This window comes from Spermophilus citellus, assembly GCF_964194105.1.
Source record: "Spermophilus citellus genome assembly, chromosome: 1".
Lineage (NCBI taxonomy): Eukaryota > Metazoa > Chordata > Mammalia > Rodentia > Sciuridae > Spermophilus > Spermophilus citellus.
In genome coordinates this window covers 163,064,573-163,070,572 of record NC_138182.1, presented here as the reverse complement: position 1 = coordinate 163,070,572, position 6,000 = coordinate 163,064,573, and positions in this window count along the sequence as shown.

The following is a 6,000-nucleotide window of genomic DNA, read 5'->3' as shown; positions in this document are numbered from 1 at the left end:
TCACTTTCGTTGCTCTTTCTTTATTAGTCAGCTTTTCATCGCTATATTGAAATGCTTGAGGCAGCTAACTTCATAAAGGTAAGAGGTTAAATTAGCTTACTATTTTGGAGGCTGAAAGTTCAAACAGCATAGCATAGCACAGGCTCTGGTAAAGGCCCCCTGGTGGAAGGTGGGAGCTTGTGTGAGGAATGATCACATGGTGAGACAGGAAGCAGAGAGAGGGAGGAGCCATGCTGGATACTTCAATGACCACCTTCTCACAAAAACTAAGAAGTTGCACAGGAACTTCTTAATCCCCTTCAAAGGCACATCCCCCAATGACACAAGGTTCTCACAATAGGCTCCACCTCTTAATGGTTCCACCATCTCCCAATAATGGCATCCATAGACCCTGGGCGGGGGACACTCAAACCATATTCAAACCTAGCATCTTTCTTTTTCACAGTCACTATCACCTCTCTTCTTGGCTTATGAAAAATATCCTAACAGGTCTCTAAGACCTATTATTTTCTTCTCCAATAAATTCTTCATGTGACAGAGTAATAACTTAAAACACAAAATTCCCAAAGTTACTTCCTTGCTTCATTCTTCAGTGGATTTCTATTAAATTTTATACAGAAGATTCAAAATGTTCAACATTGCCTGCAAGACCTGGTGCTTCTTGATCTGGCTTCAGCCACTCTTCAGCATGAGTCCTTACTCCTCCTTCTTCCTACAGTGCAGCCACATGGTCATTATGCAGTCCCTCAAATGTGTCAGGCTCTGTCTCACCTCACAGACTCTACATAGGCATTTCCCTCTGCTTGAAATATTTTCCACATATTCCTTGCCTGGCTACCCTCACCATTATTTAATGTCCTAGCTTAAATATATGTCTATTCCTCAGAGATGCAGCTCTTGCTCCCTGTACTAGGTGTGGTGAAGATAATAGCACCCACCATATTCCATGTTTCCCCAATGTTTTCCAAACCTTTCTTGCCAAAGAATGGGATTTTGCTTCACCAACAAGGTGTAATAATACCAGTTTCATACAAAGTAGCACAACTAAGTAGGGAATCTCTCTGTTTTTTTTTTTTTTTTCATGTAGCTGAAAACAAAGAACTTCATTATGGTGGAGTTATAAGACTATAATGTGAGTAAGAAATAAATTTTTGTTGCATTAAGTCACTGGAATTTTGGGATGTACATTTTTTTTTCATCAGAACATAGTTTATCCCATCTTGACTAAGAGTCTGTGAGATTTTCCCTTGTTATTCAACTCATATTCCTGGTATTCTAATATCCCTGGAACCTAGAATATGTCTGACAACTAATAAGCAGAGAAAAATATTTATTGAATAAGCCAATAAATATGTAAAATGCTGAAGTATACAGATTGACAATGATATGCTTTCAAAGAGGTATAAAAGATTTAAGATAACAAAGTAAAATTTTTTGCTAGAAGATGCTGAAAATTTATTGTCACCTGCAATAAAACCCCGGGAATTTTATTTTCCTTCCTGAGAAAGAAAGAAGGAAAGACAAAAACATATTAAGTTAAAATGCCCTGAGGAATTTCAGCAGATAGAAAAGGAGGACATCACAAGAATGATTTTTTTATGCTTGCTTGGTACAAAGGCCTGGCTGGGTTGAAACAATGCTGAGATTCATCAGTGAGAAATATATATATATATATATTAGTTTTCCATTTCAACTACAGATATAAATATAAAAGACTATGAATGAAAGACACTATATTTTTGAAGTCTATTTATTTATTAAGATTATTTGAATAATAAAATCTTATATTTTACCTTAATAGTTTAAAAATAAAAATAAATAATTAAAATCTTTTTGAGACTTAAACATGGTACAATTTATAAATAATTGTAGCACGGAATCTAGTTTCTATAAAGTTGTATTTTTTTAATCTAATTGGGTCTTGAAGTTTCTTTCATGGGATCCTTGTTCATCCTGGCTGATACCCCTCATGGCTCTTGTCTGACATGTGTCCATTTTATTCCTACAAAAACAGCCACTCTTTGGGAGATCCCCAATGGGTATGTCAATCAGGAGAGACACAGAATATGCAACTCACCAAAAACATGCAGCAACAGAAGCACTTCATTACTTACAGATCCCAGAGAGAAAAGGGAAGGACACTCCATGGGGCAACAGGAAGCAGGGAGGTATCCAAGACCAACCAGTAAGTGGAGAGCAAGAGACACAAAGTGAGAAATCTGTGGGCCAGACTCAACATGGGTCCTGGGCCTAATCCAAGCAGGTGTCCTATGGGGAATTCTAATTGTTACATTTAAAGCAAGCAGGCATGGTTCTGTGAAGTCACACTGTCATAAAGAGATGGCCACTGCAGCATATCTGCATAGCCCATTGAGGGTATGGAGGTGAAAGAAGTGTCCCAGAAGGAGGTAGCCCCTAGGAGGCAGATGCATGAAACAGATATCCAGATTGACTGACCATATTGAAGAACTGGGGAAAGGTGATAACAGGAAACTGAGCCAAGAGTGACTATGTCCTGCTTCTGATACGAGAAAGTTCACCTTAGATTCAAAGTAGATAGTGAAGAAACATTAAATGATAAGAATTTAGTACAAAAGTGTTATTCTAAAAGTTTAATTTTGGTTTGCTTTAAGTGAGATAAGCTCAGTTTCATTTTTAAAAAGAATTATTTCTAAGGGTAAGGATTCAGAGGACTAGAAGGCCACCCACCAAACCTAAGGGTGGGCAGAGTCCTGGCTGTGCAGCTGCATTACCAGGGCTCCATGCAACCCTCTGGGGCAGCATGAGGAAACTGCACAAGTAGCTCCTTGAAAGTCAGTATCTGCAAAGTTAAGATGACAAAATGACAGCCAGTGTCATACTTAGGACTCAGAAAACATAATTAAGAGAATTACTGTGAAAAAAAATGTAGCAATTCCAAGTCACATCAGACTGGAAGGACACCACACCAAAGGATATGGTGCTCACATTAACCACCCACATAGAGGGCCACAACTTCAAGGAAGCCAGGGATCTTTGCACCCTTGATGTCTATGAGCAAACAGCACAGGCTCTCCTGCCCAGCACCAAAGAAGTAAATATATTATGGAATAGACAGCTTGTACATACAGAACTTTGCACTTAAAAGAAAAAACAATCAAGCTCTGATATAGTACCAGCCTAAGATTTAAAAAAAAAAAAAAAAAAACTTGAGATTAGGAGTGGGGCAATCTGGCTTTGGTAGTGAAGTGACCACTAGCTCCCTGGGTGACCTGGACAATAGACTTCTGCTCACTGAACCGTGGTTTCCCTGGGAGGATGAGGGGAAGCTTTCAGAGGACCAGATGTTTTTAAACTGTGCTCCCCAGAGCACTAGCCAAAAGTTGTTGGAGGCCTCCACACTCCCTTTCTCCTTCATTTCATGCTCACTTCATCCAGAGCAGCTCCACCTTCACCTGTGAAGACCCAGAACTTTATGGTAACACTTCATTTGAACAAAGGTTTTCATATAATCATGATTTAACTGTTCTTTCTTCAATAAGGCCGACTTGGTTTCTTGCTCCACAGCCCAATACCAAGCTCGCTGACCTATCTCTCTGACAAGCTGAATTGAGTCACATTTATTTCAATTGTGCCAAACTTCTAAAAGAAGCCCTAAAGAGGTTACAAACCAGTGAGGTTTGGGGCCTTTACTCTCCATCTGTCTGGTTGGGCACCCTCTTTCAAGTGCACTGCCAGGGTGGCAAACAAAGACGGAAAGAAAACCCACACAAGATGACGGGTCCCACCTACCCGTGTAACTTCCATTTGTCTTTCATGTCCTCTCTCCACTCTTCTCCACCCCACCCTCTGCTCCAGGGGACTGACTTCTTGGGCTACATCAATGGGCTTCCTTACCCTCATATTCTGGTTAGTGTTTGGCAAATAGAGAGACCCAGTAAGGGATGATGTACAGTGAAGAAAGTGAAGTTGGAATAGTCATTTTTGTGCTTCCTCTCTGTGGAGTAGCAAGTCACAACTCTTTTCAATGTGGCCCTCTCTATAGGACTCACGTCTGGTTCCAGTGACAACTTCTTCCCTTGTTCTTTGATTCCTAGAAGTGGAAGCAGCTCCACTCTCCCTAGTTCTAAAATAACACATTACCACTTATGGTTTTTCTACCCTGTCCTATCTTGTAAATATGATCTTTTAAAAACCCCCGTTCATTATGCTAATATGATCATGGATATGCAAGCTACTTCAAGCTGAAACCCTAATTGATAAGCCAATTTTTTCTCAGTTGACAAAAGGTAAGAGGTCTTCTACTAAAAGACTTTCTTGGGAGTCCGATACTTGAGGATATCCAGATATTATGAGACCTCAGGAAGACTTGGCAAGTTTGAGGCAAAATATTCATTAATTTTGTTCATCTCATAAACTACTTGCTTTGTAGCTGCCCTGTTTGAATTTCTGTAGAGGTGTGTTCAAAAAGAGCAGACTCATAAGCACATACTTCTTTGGCACCAAAACCTGCCCTATCCACCACTTGGGTCATCTTTGCCTCTGTGAAGCCTCTATTCTCTCCTTCTAGGGGTTTGGTATACTGCAGGAAACCAGAGCCTTACACCAACCAGTCCATCACTGGTTCATGTTGTCAAGAAAAGTGACACAGAAAAGTGACTGCATCTTAACAACATTTTTCCAATGTGATTTTTAGATTCATCTCTTCTCTGAAGCTTACCCTGATCAACAACCTGCATTAGACACAGATAACTTTTGTACCTATCACCAGGTTATTTGCTGTTTTATTGCTGATTGGTCAACTTTTTAGCTGCTACATCTAGAAACATCCCTGGTTCAAGTAAGCTCTTGATAATATTACTAACTTTACCCCTTTCCTATCTATGGCAGTCAGCACAGAGAAGGCTCAAATAAATTTTTTAAAGAATGGGTTAATTAAAAATTAACTGAGCTGCTGAGAGACTGAGAAGCTGAGAGAGTTTAAGAGCAAGACAGAAGTCAAATATCTGGATCCAATTATTCCCCATATGACTTTTCACTTTTTCTCCAGGTCTCATTTTGAGGCACTGGGAGAACCCTAGGTTCCTCCTCTGGCTGACCCAGTAGCCGTTTGAGGAAAGTTCTTCCAACCATATTGTGCTGACTAAGGATACTTGGCTTTCTTGTCATTATAGTGGGTGTTGTACCTGAGAACAAGGCCAACAATGTGGAACTCATATGGATTTTGACAAGAGAGAATATTTTAAGAAGGAATAATTTATTTAAAGCTATTTTTTTCCTCTTAAAGAAAGAAGACATAGCAAGATGGGGACAGGGGAAAAAAGCAATATTTACATTTTCCCATTAATTATTCCAGAAGATACATAGTCAAATCCTCTGTGCAGCCTAGCTTCCTGAATCTATGACTTCTTTTTTCTTTGAAGAAAAATAAGTAAGCTACATTTTTTCAACTGTTAACTATTTTTCTTAAATCACCTCCAAGACCTAGGTGAAACTTACTTAGAAAGATAAATTCAACATTATTAAATTTAAAAAGCATGCAATTTCACAAAGTTCCTATGAGAATTTATGTGCCCAAATTGTACCGTGGGCTTATCTTCCATGGTTTCTAAAGAACAGAGAGTAACCAGGCACTAGCTTAAATAAGAAAATATTGAGTCTAACTCAAGTGAGAAAATATTAATAATTGAACAAACAATTGTCAATTATGTCTTCTTTAAGAGGTACAAAAGTGAAGTCAGAACTCTTTAAACCAGAATATATAATTTCCAATAAAAAGTTCTGTGTTCAACTACTCAAAATTCGGAGGGTTCTCGCCTCTTCAGACATGGGGGGAAATAAGCCATTTTACAAGCAGAGGCTAAGACTAATGTTGTAACATTTAATATGGAATGCCAGAACAATCCTTAAATCTCCTCCTAAAATGTATTACTCAACATTTTCCATTTTGCTGCTCATCCAATAAGAACGAAAAGATGAACCTGGCACAAAGAGGGGGTTACCCCTGATTTTGCCAGCCTT